Source organism: Genypterus blacodes, unplaced genomic scaffold, assembly GCF_046128005.1.
Source record: "Genypterus blacodes isolate CSIRO-AG114 ecotype Tasmania unplaced genomic scaffold, CSIRO-AGI_Gbla_v1 ptg000017l_1, whole genome shotgun sequence".
Lineage (NCBI taxonomy): Eukaryota > Metazoa > Chordata > Actinopteri > Ophidiiformes > Ophidiidae > Genypterus > Genypterus blacodes.
In genome coordinates this window covers 5,579,575-5,598,544 of record NW_027466831.1, presented here as the reverse complement: position 1 = coordinate 5,598,544, position 18,970 = coordinate 5,579,575, and the positions used below count along the sequence as shown (strand labels likewise).

The following is an 18,970-nucleotide window of genomic DNA, read 5'->3' as shown; positions in this document are numbered from 1 at the left end:
CTTCATTTGGCTTTTCTGCCTTTGGCTATTCATTTAATGTTTTGAATAACAAAATTATTTTTTTTTAATGGTAAATATGTATCAAAAAATGGAAATGAGACAAAAACATGGCTTTGTCTAAATGAATATTTGCATGAGTGTCAATTGCCACGCTCTTATGTAAATGGCGTTCCTCTTAAGAGGGTGGGGATTTTTTTTTACACGGCTCATTTACATTGTCAAATGACACAACACTCATACTTTCCATTTATTATCAAACAGTTTGAGAGAGTCTGAGAGCACTAACCTGGAAACGCTCAGTGTTTATCTCCTCACAACATAACAATACCGCTGTAGCACAAACATTATCCGACAACGTGACTGTCATTTTGACCGGCTGCATCAGGCGACACACGGCACTGCTGGCACGGCGGGGGAGCTCCACGCTACTATGAGGCTCTAATGTATTCAAAAAGGGATCATTTGCTTAAGGCTCGCATCCAAGTATCAGTCTGGCCTTCATTAGCCTCAATCTGACACGGATGTGAACAACATGTTTGCTTACCATATGAACACTGGCCCTCCCTCCCGCACCCAAAGCCAAAACACTCCCTCCATTCTCTGAGCCCAGCAAATACCTCTGGAAATATCACAGGTTGTTAGCATTCCAGAGAGAATTTTACATGAGTGTTCACGGAGGCCTCAATTAGAAACACCATTTGATCATTCAGCAGCTGGGCTCTATTGAAAATACGGGATTACGTCACCCTGCGGTCACCCCACGGCTCAGAGTGGAAGCGCTCACAGAGGCAGAAGAATCCTAAACATTGTATTATGTTACAATAGAAAGAGGACACTACGCAGATGCAAAACAACTTTGATTAAGCTTAGGGAGGGATGATAGTCAATAGGCACTGGATCTGGTCTAGATCTGGACATCAGTATCCCAGACATATCCAGAAAAATCTGACCTTTATCAATGTAATTTGTCTCTCTTTAAGCTAACACATAGTGGCGTCTGGGATGTTTGGCCCTGGTGATGTATGCACTCTATTGATCGCATGATTTCTGGTTAAATATTATCTTTTTTGTACACCCGATCGTCAACATCGTTCCAGTGTTGTGTGGCAGATTTTTACTCGGCCCTTCCTGCTCTGTGCCTGCCTTACTTTGCTTTAAAAACCCACATAAGATGCATATTTTAGCACAGCTTCAGAAGCAGAATCTTAATGTCCCACAGTGGTCTATTTCAGAGCCTCTACCTATCCTAATTCGGAGATAAAGTGTGAAATAGAAGGATATTGCGCCTTCGTACAGAATATCAGCGACTTCACTAACAGACTATTTTACAACGGTCCACTGTGAGCCTCATCCTAAATGTCAGAACAGAATACAACTTGAGCTACATCGACCTGAAAAGAGCCGAAGAGATGTAAACTATATCTCACCAAGGTCGACTGGGACCATAAAACAAACAGGAGGTTTAAGGTGGAGTCTTCCCTGCGTGAAGGTTAGCCATGTTTTGTGTGTACACTACACTCCGGGCTTTGAAATTGTTTTGCAGTGTGGATCTGCCCGGGGTCATTGTTTGTTTTTGACGTGTTTATACACCACACAAGGAGTAATGACTTCTGGGATAGCCAGGGGATGCAGACATGATCCAGAGCACTGCAATATGGGATTTTCTCCACTTTTCAGGTTTACATTTACCTTAAACGCAGGTAAGAAGTGTTATTGTCAACATTTTCCACCCCATTCAAAGTTATGTAAATATGCCACCAGTGTTAGGGGCTGAGGAATCAGTTACCATGCAAAACACTGCTTATCATTTTGACATTCACATGCTTTTACCAACTCATTTGACAACAATTTCCATACTGATCATGCTGTTCTTTGAGATTGTACATAAAACCTATTTGTGTACAACAAACGATACGTTTGTTTGTTGCAAAGCAGGTAAGCCAACTTTGTAGACAGAGCGTGTGTGTGTGTGTGTGTGTGTGTGTGTGTGTGTGTGTGTGTGTGTGCGCGCGCTGTTGTCTACTGACATGCATGAGAAGTGCTACTTACTTTGATCTGTGGCTCCACAGGATGTCACCACTGGAGTCTCCTGGCTGGACAGACACACAGTGGATAGAGGAGGAGGAGAGAAGAAGAGGAAGGGAGGAAGGAAGGAAGAGACATTGGGGGTGGGGGGGTTGAAAAAAAGACAAACAGTGGAAATTCTTTGAAACGTGAAGGTGACCAAAAAAAAGCAAATACATGCATAAAACTTCCACAATGACTACAAGAGGTGGAATCAGCTCAGAGATGTGATTGTGTGTGTGTCTGCGTGTCTGTCTCTAAGTGTGTGTGTGTGCTCTCTAACCCCTTTTTGGGTTTGTGTGTTCTCTAACCCCATTTGGAGCAGAAGAAGGTCACGAGATCACTTTCAAACTATTATTCATAGGAGCAGTATGAAGTGGGTTTCATAGGCCCCCTTTAATATCTGTGGATCCACATTCAGCATCTTAGATGAGATCTCCCTTGATTAAACAAATAATGATGCATTCTCAAAACTGTAATTGAGTTTAAATTGATTTGAGCATTGCTCTAATTGCATTTAAACACTGTTCCTCCCTAACCTTAGATCAAGCGCTTCTTAATTATTAGCTTCTGAAGACTCAATCCCTACGGTGTTGATGGCAAATAAAAATAGTGTTTTACAGCAAGCTTAATTCAGAATAAATTAAGCTCTAACAGGGCGAGCTCTGAGAACAGCAACACTTTCTCAAACAGTTTGCCCAGGGCCACTCGGATGAGCTCTGTCGTTCAGTCCCAGCGACCCCGTGCCCCTTAACTCCTTCCCTCCGTTTTCAAACACAGAGGGAAGAAACTGCAAAATGTGTTTCCTGAAAGGGAGGAGAGGTGGAAAAAGCCCATCCTGCCCCTAGAATCACCGCCGCCCGGCCAGAGCCACCAGCGCTGGCCTTTCTGCAGAGGCAGCAAAAGTTCCCTGAGAGGGGAGAGTCTGCCAACTCAAACAGGGCTCGTTCTCCCCTCTGTGTGCCGCCAGCCGCCCATGTGAGCCTGCGCTGGGCTTCCTGAGGGCTCGCTGCAGCTGGAGCATTGTGAATAAAGGTAACAGCAATGTCACAGCTACTGTAAACTTGCCGGGCTGCTCCTGTCAGCAGGACGTTCCCAATCAAAGCAGAAACAACCCCACCTAAAACACAGCGCATTGTTGTTTTTTCCACCGGCCCCAAGTCCAAACTTCCCACAAATCACAAAGAGAGCACGCAGGCGAGAGGGCAAACACTGTTCCCTGATCATGCCAAACAAAATGCCAAGAGACCGGGAGTGACATTCAGCTCCGGGGTTTAAAAATATGAGCAATTTCAAAATGATTAGAGTCTTATTTTATTGTTCAGCGCCTGACACAGGAGAGGAAACCAGAACAATCAAGCCGGCTGACTTTTTTCTGCTGAATTTAGAAACACTAATTAGTTTTGCTCTCGTAAAGCCAACCTGAAAACGACCAATTAGAAAGTGAAAATGAGACGTGCAGAGGAAACAAGGAGCTTGTCATTCCCACTGTTTGAGTCCCATAACTTTACCGTCTTGACTTTCACACAACACGGGCCGGGGCAGCAAGAGAACTGAACTGAAATCGGGTACACGTTGATCAGTTAATGACAATTTACATCAAATGACCTTTTACATAGTTAGAAGAAAAATATAACCAATCCACGTACACTATACGGTCATATCAAACAGGATAATCAGCTTGGCCATGCATGCCTAATCCAAGCTGTGGCAAAGATTAAGCACGCCAGGCTGATTACAGTTTCAGCTGGGGACCAACCAGGTCCCTACTGTCCTCCTAAAACCTAACAAATCTAACATATCAAACCTAATCAATCTCCTCACAGGTGCCTTATTTCTACAAATATCTTCTTTCAAGGGTACCGGAATAACTACTATACATTTAATGCACAACTGTTTCATCCTAACAACAGGGGTTGGAACCGATGGGTGCTTATCTTTCACCTGGGTGCTTTGCTTGCCAACTGGTACTGGTTCATGCTGAGCAAGTCAATAGAAATTAATGTAAAACTGGTGAAAATTATCTGCAGGAATTTTATTGCTACTCCCCAAGCAAACAGTGGCAAGTGTTTTATCAATGTCGGACTGAAGACGGATGGGCTGTCAGTGCCTTCCTCTGTCCAGGATCCAGCTCCAGGGCTGGGAAGTGGCTAAAAAAGGCCATGGCTATGCTTTCCAGGCCTGCGCCTTTTACTGAGAGTAATTCTCAGATGCCAGGTCGCTGCCAACGTCCTTGCAGCCAATGGCAGAGAGGCCAGTAAGTTCACATTAACTGCGGAGTGTAACTGCGCTGAACATCTGCTCATGAATGAGAGCACTGCCCACTAACTCAGCGAGTTGAGGCCCACTGATGAAAAATTCAACGCCCTCCTCGCTGGCACGCTTGTTTTGCACTATTCTCCTGAGCCTCCAGAATTATATTAAGAGAATTTCAGCACGGCCTGGTGTATCTGAGAGAACAGCTGGCGCTGAAAAGGGATCTGCTGCTCGGTGAGAGCTCAGGGACTTCACACAGGATCTGCCTTCTCCTACACCGTTTGTCCTTGAAGGAAAAAACATTGGTGTTAAGCACCCAGGTAATAATAAGAAAGCAGAGGCTACATTTAGCTGATTACACCACCCATGTGTGCTAAAGCGGATGAAGCATAACCAATGAAGACATGAATCGATACCAAGTGGAAGGAAAAGACAGAGGGGCAATCGTGACAATAAGTAGCTCCCTCAGGAGACCCATTCAGAACACCTCTCCTTTGTTTGCCTTGTTTAGCTCATTACATTGTTAACTAGAAAGAATCTGACCCTTACCTCACAATATGGAATCAGTCTGATGAGAATAAAAGCAGTCTGTGCATCAAAAACAATGCTAAGTATGAAAGTTAGTCAAGCTTCGTCAAGTTAGTCCAGTACTGTTACGCTTACAATATTTGTGTTGTAGTGGACCCCTACAGTGGGGTGTGATATTCTCATGCTGCTGTCACAACTGTATTGTAACATTCTACTGATAGAATAAACAATTAATGAAATATTTAACTGTTGAAAAAAATCTGCTAATATATTCTATTTAATATATTCTATTTAAAAAAATGATGTTAGATGAACGGAATATTGTGCATGGTTTTGAATGATAAATTAATGAACTGATTAATGAAATTGAAGTGAAATCATGTGTCATCAATGTTAACATCTCTCCGTATCATAACAGCTGCCCCCTGACACCAGCAGATTATTCAGACTATTTATTAATGTTTTTATTTCAACAAAACCATCCTGGGTGGATAATACAATCCAAATAATGTGGAGTCAGCTCCCAGGTCTGCAGGTTACTAATGGTACGTAAAATGACATTTTAACATCCTGTCCTGTTTTATTTTAGAACAGGGCTCCTGTCACCATAATAAACACAGAAATACAACAATGTAAAATGCATTTCACACCGCTCCTAGTTCAAAACAATGAAAAAAAAACAATATAAATAGCCTACTGTATGTATGAAAACATAAATTAGGATAAACAGAAACCGTAAACTGAAATACGGCAAGTCAGGCGTATTCGTCTGATCGAAAGTTGGAGTTTAACAGATATTCATTGTTCAAACTGGTAATATCCAGTGCTGAGGTACATACCAAGATTTGGAATCACTGAACTACAACACTGTCAACCATACATGTAAGCAACTAATGTTATGAACCACCTAAGAGATCAATGTCTAGAGAAGGAAATATGAGGACAACTACAGTGAGATGAATTCATAAGGGATTTCCTTTTAGGGTTGATGAAATTGGTTCTCAGTTTAAGGAAGCGATGACTCTGGGCAAATACTAAAAATAAGAGATTACCAAACTCACTATTTTCACTTCTGCCTTTTCTGCAAAATACAGTTAACAGATTTTTATATGTCAGCACTGAATGCAACCCAGGCGACTACGTGAAACTATTACGTCTCGCATTCGCAGTTTCTGTTGCACAGTTATCACTTGATTGATGCCGGTTTCAAGTAATAATCTGCTAGAATTTTCTCTCAAGTACAGATGCAAGAGAGGAGGATTTTGGGGGTTTCTTCTTCATGCAGTGCACAAGAAAGTACCGAAATCATAGCAGCTACCACAGAAATTAATCTCTGACTATATTATCGCCATTGAAAAGGCGTTGAGGATGTCTGGAGAGAAGCTCATTTAGCTGGTGATAAATGACAGCACTTTGTCTTCATGACAAGATCCCTCCTTCATCAAATGTCCAACTTCACATGGAAACAGGAAATCACACATTATCACACTGACAAACAATTACAACCATGTCATTAGCAGCAACCCTGGGCCTGAAACCATTAAGAAAACACAATGCTGCGCACCATGCAAACCATCTGAAAAAACACAGGAAGAAGATGAAAAGACACTGATAAATCAATCATCAACCAAACAACCTGATGCCTACAAGTTTGGGCGGGGCCGTGATATTGAGAACGAAGAGTGCTGACGACTAAATAATTGCAAAATGTACAGAACATCTACGCTGACGACTTGCATAATATTACATTGCTTTATATTAAAAGTCAACACATTAGAGAAGTTTCCTTGTGCAAGTGACTTAATCAGATACGCAGCATTAGTATCTTTTTTTAATACATCTCCCAGTGTCACCTGCAAATGAAAAACCCGGCCTTTGTAAATATGACTGCTTACTTCTAACACAAACATTGTTGACACCTAATGTAATTTCAGCGGGACATCCAACTGAAAGCACACCGGGGTAATATAATGCTCTTAATGAGAATTTCTTCCTGCTCGAGACCTTGGTGAGATAGCCATAATGCATGGCTTCTCTTTTTAATAAAATAATTGTTACAGTTATTAAAGATGAATCTCATCACAGTCGAGATGACAAAATAATTCATTACCAAAACCGAGGCTTTAAATAGCTGCAAATTATAAAATCCCTCCCCCCACCCCCTGAAAATACACTTCCAGATAAATGGGTTCGTTATTTCATATAAATATTAGATATATGCTGCCCTTGAAAGGAAGGAAATATTGGAGCACTCCGTAAAGAACTTTGCCCTAACCGGATGGGCCACCAATAATGAAAACACCAACAATAACTAGCTAACCTTCTGATGGCAGAATTAATTCCACATTTATCACACACACAATATGTGAACATTACACAGATTGTATTGCAATTCAAAGAACTATGGCTACATTTATCAATAATGTACTTTAGAAAATGTCTGAAATAATGAGAGCAGGAGTCAAAAACCCATCGATGTCACGTATATGAAATAGAAAAGCAAACAGCAACAATTAAACACACCTTCACACATGACGCTTGTATAAGTGTCATCATTAAATTGTATAGTAAGACCGCAAAAAATTACTTATTTAGAACATAGATTTGTTTCTGGTTGGGTGGGACATGTAGCACACATCAAGAAAGACTCAACAAATCAACAAATTAGCTCCAACCCTGTGCTAATAAAACAACACCAGTCTGCTACTGTCCACATGCAGATGTTCCTATTCCATCCAGTCTTCTATTGGGAAACCTGCACCATTCCTCTTTCAGCACCGCCGTGTGTGAAAAGGTGAAACCGTTACTGTGCAAATGTCCACCGATATCCCTACTGCCCCTTCCTGTTCGAATCTCCTCTGCTTTTATTTATGCATTCAAAAGAGATAATTTACAGTGATGGCATGGAAACTTCCCAGCATGCCTTTTAACCTGCCGTTTTTCACTCTCTCCGCAGCAGGATGTCCAGAGGAAATGCTTTATTAAGATCCTGCCGACATGAAGAGCCGCTGTGACTTACTGGTGCATTACTGTCTAAAAGGCAAAGTTATTTAGACCAATAAAAGGCTAATATATTGTTGGAGTGGAATTACACAGAAGTTATCTCTGCCTTAATAACATCACCGCAACCCCTGATGTTGTTTAGATCAATAAAGCCCATTAAAGTACAGACCTCAAGCGCAGATAAGGCTGCACCGCCACTGCAAAACACTGCAGGCTGGCATCTAAGAACACCGAGCTCTCTCTCTCTCTGGCAAACAAATAGCGAACAAAATAAGGGCAAAGAAAAAAAACACTTTGCTAAATACAATAAAACAGTAAATTCGATGAAAGCTCAAGTTGACTCTGCTAAACAGACATTTCTGTCTTACTGACAAGGCAGATAAACAAGTGGAAGGATGGTAATAGCTTCCAGATATTGGTCAGACAAAACTAAATAAGCAGTACAAAAGAACAGTTTGAAGTTGCTTGTGTGTGTCTGATCCTTTAGTGTGTAGACGGGTGGTGATGTCAGAAATGAGGTGAACCTGTAACTACAGCTCCACACAGCTCCATCTCCATACTGGGTTTCCTGTTAGGAAGAGGAGGAGTTTACACCGTTTCTTCTTTCAACACTTCCCACATACGCCTCACTGCAAGGCCGCCTCTGGATCTTTCTATTTGCACACTTCTGTCTAACTGTCTGCTTTCTAAAGTGATCCAAAAAGTACAGAAATGGAAATATGTCCAAATGTTATATTTCTGTACAGCTTCTACAAAGTCTCTCAAACACATTGAGGCTGCTCTGGAATCCCCAAAGGTCAACAATCTCCATAAATAAATCGTGTAAAACCTAAAGAATACACTCCCTGATCCAGTTATTGATCAATGATTGCATGTTAAAGGATGAAAATAGATCTGTGGTTCAAAATTTGGTAGAGATCCTGATTATGAAGGGACGTTTAGGCTGAAGGGATCGAGTATACAAATATGTGAAGCTGAAGAGTGACGGTGAATGGAAACGCCACAGTGTGAGGCAGCGGGGTACTGTCACCAAATTGTACGTCCCACTTCTTTCCCATCATGCTGTGCTCATTCTTAACAGTGTCCACCAGGTGATGCACTAAATCATCCGAGCAGCTGTCCATCGGCGCCTGAGGTGTGCTGACCCGCCGTTTGGCCACTCCCTTCGTGTTCTGCACCGAGTTAAGACGAAAACACATAAAGCGGAGGAAGGCTGTGTGTTTGTGTGTGCGCAAGTGTGTGAAAAAAAGTGCAGACGGCACTTAGGTGCATTTGTATGTTGCAGCGCAGAGAGACACCGCAGTTCTCCACAGGAAACCACAGGAAAATTGTTTTGACGTTATCTGTGTAAGCAAGTGACAAACAAGATTTTTGTTTGGTTTGCTTTTTAGGTACATTGTGTCCCCTAAAACATATGCAGTGTAAATAGGAGGTCAACAGACACCCTGCTGTGTGGGAAACAAAAGGGAATGTGACAGCCGCTTCTGAGGCATTCTTCAGCTACAGTCCAATTTGATTCAGATTTTAAGACAAATGAAACAAATATTTAAAAAACATATCTTGGTATCAGTCTGACAGCATCTTCTGGGGGGGGGGGTTAGTGGTGGAAATGGCAACGCGGCACACAGTTGCAGGGTTATTAGGTGCTCATACTATTGGACATTGGTTCGTTGGAGAAGCAAGGCTATTTACTAGTATGGGCAGTTTGTGAATAAAACGGCAATATGAAAAATAATTGCCGGTTTTAACAAGCAGTTGATAAACTAAATAAGTCACAGTCACTGAACTCCAACAACCCAAATTGATATTCTGATTGGAGAGTCGACTCAAACGAGGCTGCTCTGATCAAAACAATCTGCCGTGCTCAGAAACTTGTGTTCTCACCGCTCACCGTACCCAACCCATAAATCCGCGAACTTGAGACGAGTTTGCAGGTATGATAGCAACATTTAATTCAGACTGAAACAATCTTCGAACTGACTCTTCAAACTCAATTGTCACACAATAAACACAAAGAGTAAGCTATGATTTCATGGATCTATGTTCATTTGGATGTTGAATAAGTGTGACGAGAATAAAAAGTGTGAAATGTTTTCCATAAATAGTCGAGGGACGCATAATGGACCGTAGTTGAAGAATTACCCTAAAAAGCGTTTTGGGGCTCATTCACCTCAGTGTGCACATTAATGGACACTGTCATACCAGCTGTGGTCATACAAACACACACACACACACACACACACACACACAGGCAAGCACCCAATCAAATACGGGCTACTAGGAAAACATCATTACACTTAACACATGTTGAAATGCGAGCTCTGTTTTTGCATTAAATGTAACAGCATTGACATCTTCTTTGGGCTTAGAGGCATTCAAGAGAGACTTTGTATTTATAAACTTCATATTTAAACCAAACTGGGAAGTAATTACATCAGTATATTAAGGTCTTATTAAAGGCATTAACTGTCTCAATGCATGTCAGAACACCAAGTGAATCACAGCACTACAGCAGGCAGAACAAACACTTCACACTTTAAATAGCAGCCGTCAACCTGCGAGATTTTGGTCCTACATTTTGTATCAGGCTGTCCCGTGTCTCGTACCGCTATCTTGTGCCAATGTTTTGGATTGACGACTGCAGATTTCATCTCGATTCTGTCACAATTGTTAACTTTTGTCTGCAACCAACGAAAATCACACTCTGCTGGAGCCTTCGACCACAACATTTGATTTAGATAATATAAAAGAAAACTTTTTTTATGGCCTGGAATACAGAGACAAGACGGAAGAATATCCACAAGACTGTGAATAGTTTCTCTCCCAAATCTATCAACTCTGACAAAGTAATATTATATGACAATAAATAAATGGCCGGGGGGAAAAAAGAGGAAAAGGGAGAATAATGAGTGTGAGAGAAAGGGAGAGAGAGAGAGTGAAAGAAAGCAGATCTTCCACTAGCGCGGAGTGAAAGCATAAATAAAGTGTGGCACATCTTTTACCTTCTTCAATTATCTGCCTTTTGACATGCAAGCTGAGCACAGTGTAATTAACATCTCAGGAGATAATGGGGTCGCTACTCACTGATCAATCTCGCACATATATTATCTGCCTTTTACCAATCCAACCTGCTGTTATATGAGGGGAAAATTCCACCATGGAGGGGTTTTTTTTCCTCCTCTTTTGGCCGTTTATTAAAACTCTGGTAATAAGCCTAATGACTCATCCAATTGAGCTCATCTTCCAAAACATCAATTAGACCTAAGACCAAGCTTATGCTCAAATACAGCTTTTGCCACAACACTACATAACAAAACTTTCCCCGTTCACGTAAAATGTAACCACGTTGTCAAAATCGATTACTAACAACGGGCGTAAGACGCAACCGAAGGAATAAATACGTTGTTGATTCTTTGAGACTGTTCACTTTGTGCCTTCAGTCATAACAGGTGCTGGAGCTGTGTACTCTGGCCCTGTGCAAAGCTCCACTTAAACAATCTGGGATTTATTTGACATTCCCAGAATTGGCTACATTTGCTTGTGTTTGAGCAACTTTGGTTTACAAAATGAGAATGAGCTTTGAGGTGCATTCATCACAACTCGTAAATTAAGAAACAGGCCTCTCCGCTCCAATATTTACATGTACTTTAGGCTAAATCCAACTCTTTACTGGTTTTAAATACAGATAACGCACGACGTCCTCCCATGCTGTCGGGCTTAAAATGCTGAGCACAAACATGATTTCAGAATGAGAAAAGTGTTCAGCAACAGGAGGCACTTTTCTTTCAAATCTACTCTATATGAACGCCTTTCATATTTACTGCGTGCACATTCAGTCTGTGTTTGACACGTTCATATGTTTCATATGTGTTCATAGGTTTTGATATTGTTAACATTCTTTGCTTTTCTTTTTAATTTACTGTTTGGTGGAGTCACAAACACAATCTTCAATATCTGTAACGATTGAAAATATGTAGAGGAAAACCTTTATCATCATGGCTACACATGGGGGGCAGTCTTCTCTCCAACTTGGGGGGTTTTTCCATTACTAATAACCCCTGCACACACACACAACAAGGTACATCAAACTCCTCTCTGGTAAGTCATGGTCACTTCAAAGAGGAATGCTTTGCTGTGTACAGTGGCGCTCCCTCAGGTTATTTTCCAGCTGTCTTTGAACAAACCTCAAATCAGCCCTGGGATTTAGCACGCTGTGTTTTTGTGTCCCTCCTCCCCTCGGTGTTGTTTGTGTGGATTCTGAAGCCAAGTTCACCGATCCAGTGGAGCCCTGCCCCCTGAAAGAACCTGCTGGCACACAGCAAACAAACAAGGGTGGAGGGAGGAAGGAGGGCAGGAGTGCTGAATGCTTCCAGCCACACACCAGCCACACTTCCTCTTCAAGAGTCAGCGTAGATGCATAACTATGTCCCAATATTAACAAAAGTTGCATCGCTCGCAGCACTTGATAGATCGTGTGGTGTTAAATCTGAAGACTTTAGATTGAGTGTAATATGTAGGCCCTAAAAGTGAGCCATTATTGAACCTACATGGCTTCATCCAGCCCAATCAGACGAGTGAACCCAGCACATCACACTTGCACCGAGTCCGGTTTGAGGATGGGGTCTCAGTCAAGTCTATAACCAGGAAAACTTAGGTGCGCATGCTTGACATTCACACCTTTGATAAGAGGACACAATGAAAGCACAAAGAGCAAAATTGCCACTATATACTACATGTATGCCCCTAAAGACTCACATCAAAAGTGAAAAAAAGGCCCCTTGTATTACTGACCACAATGTGATTGTCACCCAACTGGTGTGAACTTGTTATCTTTACAAATCAATGTGAGGGAATGACAGAGCTTGTTTTGATGTTTGACTGTCACTAGTTATGCATTTTCTGGCTCGGGTCATGACCTGACAACATGAATTTGTTAATTCTTGAGGAAATGGGTCTTGAGAAAGGCAGTGAAAGAAACAAACACAAACAAAAGAAGAACTTCCCAATCAACCAATGGTAGCAATAATGTCTAACCTGCTGTAGGCAACTAATGAACAACATCTCTCATCCAGACACCATCTTCCACATATTTGTCCAAAAGATAAAATATCCACTGCTATTTCTCAAGGTCAAACCCATTCAAAAAGACATTAACACACAACGCATGCCAGAGCTGATCAAAAGTACTGAATATAAGACAATCGTTGATGTTGTTGCTGCGGGGAGTATAATAAGCTATACTTTAAGTGTATTATTAAAGCTGCCTGGAGACGAGGGGCTGTTTTACAATTTAGGCTTTAACAGATGTGCGTTTTATGTGGCAGGTTCTCCAGAGTTTAGATGCCTCTGTCCACGTAGATGAGGCTGAAAGGCAGGTCATAAAACCTGCCTTTGAAACTTTTGGGGCGGACTAGTGCCGACACGACAGCTTGCGAGCAGGCATCGGCATGGCTCACGCCGCTCTCCCAGGCTCGGATCGCTTTTCTACCCCACCAGGCGAAAAAGCGCCGGATTCCAGATTTAAAAGCGTTTATCTGACTAATAAAGTGAAACATCCTGCATGTCTGCTCTTGGGTGGTGCGGAATAATGCTGCGCACACAAATGCGCCTTTAAAATGAGCAGCTTACCGTAATAGGACAACGCTACTGCAGGGTGACGACAGAGGTAATTGTACTGAAGTAGTGCGTACGGTGTAATTACTGGGATTTACACACCTCCAACACCCCCTAACCCATGCTTTACTAGGTGGAATGCCTGGAAGGGTAGACACACTTGCCTTTGCCCTCTCCCTTACTCATACACTCTCCTACACATCTATCGCACATGCAAATCATTTCTCGCGGCCTCTACCTGTCCTGATGTGCACACGGCTACACATCGTTGCCCTTTTCTAAGAAGATCTCGGTCGCACGACTCGGCCTTGATTCTTCACGCGCCCTTTTTCTCAGTGACCTGTGTTGACAATAGTCCCACCTCCCCAGGCCAGGCAGGAAGACGTGCTGAGTGAGCTCTCCGCCAGCCGCGTCCAGGTCCGCGCTCTTACACAATGCAGCCCCGCAGCAGGCCGACCCCTCCTCCCGGATAAATCCACTTCCCACTCTTCTGAGATGATCAAACCTAGGGATTGTAGTGCGAGGGTGGGTAAGAAAGACGGGAGGAGGAGGAGTGTGTGTGCGTGTGATGTGTGTGTGGGTGGAAAGAGGGGGAGAGGGGAGAACGGCACATCCTGCGTGAAACCGCATCCTGAACAAGCATCGCAGCGTCTCACTGTAAATAAATACTCTCTCCTCCGCACAGCTTCCGTCAACTGTCACCGCCTTGGCTCCCAATCACCTTCAAGTCCAAACAGGAAAGTGCAGGGAGGCGAGGGAGATGGCAGATATGAGCTTTAATTTGCTTCTCGCTGCACTTTAGCCCGGGTGCACGCCGCTTCCTATTCTCCTGCGTTGACCAGCTGCCCCAGCTTCGTCCCAGACCCTGAGTCCTTCCTGTCACCTTTCATTAACACATTATCCTGGAGGAGGCTCCCCGTGCAGTCGGGAAATCACCATTTGGTGCTACGCCTCCTCCCATTGTGTAACATTGTGCGAGACATTCAAAGCCACGCGCACGATCCTCTGAGGACCACTGCTGCCTTGTTACCTGCTAATCCCCTGTGCATTATCACAGGAGATGCGACTGATCAACAGAGCATGATGAAGGCAACAACTGAGACGGGGCGCGCTCTCAGTCCACAAATTGCTCTGTGTTGCAAGGCTCTCCCTCGACGGGCTCAGTGTGCGAGTATCTGACTGTGTGGATGAGTGTGACAGGCCTGTTTGGATTTGTTGTGGTGAATAAAATGTTGTGCACATTACAAAACCTAATGTCCCTGATTATACAGAAGACCTAGCTGGCAAGCAGCACATCCAGTCATTACAGGGGATGCATGTGGTAGCACCTCCGTTGAATGTTTATATTGTCCTACTTCCTCCTCCTACTTTTCCTCCAAGACTGAGACCTTCCAGGCCCACAGTCCCCAAGCACTCCTTGCATTGTTTTATTCCACTTGAATGAGTTGAGTTGAAAATTGCATGCAGCGGCAGACTGCAGCGCATCCGTTTTATGGCCTGGGTTAAGCATTGCCCACCAGGCTTGAAAAATCATTCAGTACCTGATCTGTCATGAAGAGCCTGAAAGGCAAATCGGCAAGCTTTCGGTGCGGACGCTGCCGGTGGTGAAACACACTGGAGATATGAAACTCCTCTTGTCAACTGTTCTTGTAAATATTATTCAATTAAAAATGTACTTGAGCTAGACGGAAATCAGGCCTGAATGTGGAAACAAATATTTTGTCCCCGGCTTTATCAGAGCCACCGATCAAGCAGGATACAGATATGACTGCCTTCTCTTTTCAGACAGCCAGCAGTATTAATCAGACCATATGCTGCCTAACTGTTACATTTGGTCAGATGGCTACAGGCATCCTGTTCTTTGCCTGAGGAAAAGACTCACTGACCAGACACATTAAAGAGAGCATCTGACTGAGCATGTCTCAGCCTGCCCATGGGGAGTGTGAGTGTGTGTGTGTAAGCTTGTGTATGTTGATGTTTTATCCTCAGAGCCACTGATTGTTGTTCATTTCCTGTGCAAAGACAAAATAAGCACATAAAGGCCGAAATGTGCTCTTCCCTGGCCTTCACCCACATCACAGCACTTTTCCGCACAAGTGGCTAACCACAGATAATTATACAATTAAAACAATTTTCCACATCTATCTGTCAGGCGGATCTAATTCACTATCCAAATGACACTAATGTAGTGAGCCTCTTTCTCCCGCCTTCCGCGAGCAAAGCCTTTTCCTCTGTTTCACACATTTAGGCAAAGAGTCAAGAGGAATAATGTTATATTTGTTTAGCATGATGTTAGCGAATAAAGGAAGACCCAGCTGCTTTCACTGCAAACCATACTAGAGCGCGGACACCCGGAGGTTCATTTGACTGTTGCTTCAAATTAACCCTTGGCTGCAGAAGAAAAGAGAAACAGAGTGACCCTGTTATTTTCTAAGACAACATTCCCTTCAACCAGCACTGACATAAATAATTCATCACGACAAAATACATTCGAAGGGAAAGCTGAATGAGAAGCACAGCAGAAAAAAGAGACAATCACATGAGAAAAGAGTTGAATTATAGCTCGGTTCAGAGATCGGCACCAACAAAAGAACAACAACAGTCCTTCAACTGACATTGTTTTAATAGTCTGGGACGGCTGGGGCGGTCATTCCGTATTATGCATTCACACGCTGCTGCTCGAAGTGTCCAGTGGATGATCTGCTGAGTGTATCAAGTCTGAACGGTCCTTTCAGTCACAGATATATGCTGTGTAAACGACACAGGGAAGAATCAAGACACCACCAAACCTTGACCTGGATATCCTCCCTGTCCACCCACGGTGAGCGTAGAACCCAGATAGAACAACTCCCAAACGGGTTCAAGGGAAATGCTTGCTTGGCGTGGCTCAGTCCTGCAGCACCAACCCCACTAAGTACAATGGCAGCCAGAGAGTTTTATGTTTATGAGCGGCCCTGATGGGGATACACATTAGATACGAGTCCGCCTATAGAGGGGGTCTGACATTACCCACAACCAAGTGCCCCATCAGCAGAGGGAAAATCTGCCTTTTATGGCAACAGATCACAGACTCAAGCCATTGGCCACAAAGCCCACAAATGAGGCGTTAAGTGTAGTGGCAGGGCAGCAGAGGAAGAGGAGCACAGAGATATGACCCTCTTCTCAACCATGCATGGATCTGCCCTCTGCTTCTCTTCCCACCTCCCATTCCCACCCCTCTCGCTTCCTTGCTCTCTCAATCCTGCCAACTCTCCTGCTCTCGCTCTCTCTTCTCCAACCCCTTCCTTTATTCCATTTTAAACCTTTATCAAACAAATCCCGAAGAGGCCGACACCACACAGCACGCAAAATAACAACTGTCACCTGCAGCAGAATTCATTAAACTAATGCCAGAGTTGGAGCCTTGTAATGTGATTTTTTTAATTGAAAATTAATTTTCACACAATATTTGAGGAGATTCTTAATTGACATTTTCTGTAATTAATTGCCAGATAGCGGCAGGGTTAGTGCTGTCTAAGTTAAAAAATGCAACCTGACATGGAGACCGGGGAAGAGGGTGCAGCGAGGGGCCTGCTGGGCCGGTTTCATCATCGTGCCTGACCCCCCCTGCTGCTGGGAATGGCAGGAGACCGGGGGGAGCGGGGAGGAGATAGACTCCTCTTCACAGTCAGAGATTTAATTGCACACAGATTCCATTACCTCTGCACAAATGTCACATTCTCTTCTGATCAGGGGGCAAGGCAGCCACTGGCAGTCAGGCTGGCAAGCAGCCAGGCTATAGCGCAGAAAGTATTCAGCCAATCAGGGCTCACGGGGCAAACAGAGGTGAGCAGAGGGACAGAAAGACTACAGTATGCCAAAGATATTAAAAACAAAGGAGAGGCATGAACGCAAAGCAGCTGACGGTGCACAATTTGACTAGAGGGCAATATAACGCATTAACTGAAGTCAAACATTGAATTTATTTCAGATAAGGTGGAGATTGCAATAAAATGACAATAACTATTAAAAAATATGTGATAAATACTGTGACAATGCATTTTAACTTGAAAGTGTTTTCCTGCTGTCTTCATTGTATTACATCGAATACAAATCCAAACACTCCACTTAACATAATGAGGATGAAGATGTTTCGATACTCTGTACCATTTCCATCCTCACTGGCGTGGACAATAAAACTGATGAAAAGCTCTACATAAGTTGGTTGGGCTCTAATTATGACCTAATGCAAATGGGCCCAGTAAGTCAGAGCTAGGAGCACTTTAGAGAAACTCCTCAGCTAGGAAACATATCAAATAAAAGAGGGCTTAGAGGAAGAATTGCTACATACCCTAATCACTGGTGCGCAACAGACTGGGGCGTCATTCTTCCAATCGAAATTCAGCTTGCAGTCTTGAGGGCGGGACCATCAGCGCTCCACAGATGACACTTAAAACAAAGCGACAGAAAGAGAAAGAGAGAAAGAGAGAAAGAGAGAGAGAGAGAGAGAGAGAGAGAGAGAGAGAGAAGGAAGGAAAGAGAAAAAATACAACGATTACAAACAGGAAGTGAAAGGCGGGGAAAGCCCCTACTGTGGTTCGCTCAGCCCACATGTACAGAGATGACATAAGAAGCAAAAGTAAAAACGTGATCAACGCCAGCCACAAGTACTCGACACACTGTGAGACATTGGTTCCTCTTGGCGTCTCCTGGCCTAAATACTTAAACTCATCTTATTTGAAAAGAATTATGCGTGCAAATATGAATACTGCTGTGGTAAACGACAATACTGCACAGTGAAAGGCAAAAATGCTGAGATACTGTTTAATACAAAAAGGTAATGTGAACCCCCAACAGAAAGAGTGCATAATGATATGACAACACAAATTTGCAAATCCCTGCAGTCACTTTGCCCTGGAGACTGTACACACACTGTCACAGTGACCTACAAACTCCTGACATCTGCTGTGGTGTCCACCTCCGTAATAAACCAAATATCTAAAATATTACACGTTTTTACATAAATGATGCATGACTGGTACAACTAGAAAAACATCAGAAACAAGCGGGACGTTTTGTTTATTCAGAAAACCTTGTGTTAAGCTCTAAATCATTCATCTGTAGCCAGATAAACAAGTGGAAAGATGCTAATGACTTCCAGATACAGTTCAGATCATGCAAATGAGGCAGCAGAATGAATAGCTTCTGGTTTTGTCGCTGTCATAAGAGTCATGGCTGCATGTGTGGGTTGTTGCCCCATGATATATGCGTGTATGACTGTAGTGTTTAATGTGGCTCCATCTCCGGCAGCGGAGCAAAACAATCCAGCTCCCAATTAATTGGCTGGGCCTGTGAGAAAGCGTGTCAGAAACAAAATCTGCAACTCTTGTTTCTGTGTGTAGCGGTGTAGATCCCAACCAGACACAACAAACCACAGGCCTGACATCCCAACTGCTCATAATTCACCAGTATGGAATTCAACTAACCCCATTAGTGCAGCCGTTGTTTCCACAGCCCGTCCACATTC

At 43.2% G+C, this 18,970-nt stretch overlaps 1 protein-coding gene across 8 annotated transcripts in view; it reads right to left on the bottom strand.

Annotated features, from left to right (window-relative positions):
• Nucleotides 1-18,970, bottom strand: part of foxp1b (forkhead box P1b) — a 142,106-nt gene that overhangs the window by 107,390 nt on the left and 15,746 nt on the right. For 5 of the 8 annotated variants that reach the window (XM_076141407.1, XM_076141417.1, XM_076141416.1 and 2 more), the window contains exons 2-3: nucleotides 17,795-17,892; nucleotides 2,050-2,093 (exon numbers count right to left, since the gene is read on the bottom strand). The gene's annotated coding sequence lies outside the window, so the exon portion shown is untranslated. The remainder of the gene's footprint in view (nucleotides 1-2,049; nucleotides 2,094-17,794; nucleotides 17,893-18,970) is intronic. The other 3 variants (XM_076141412.1, XM_076141413.1, XM_076141409.1) reach the window with 2 other exon arrangements.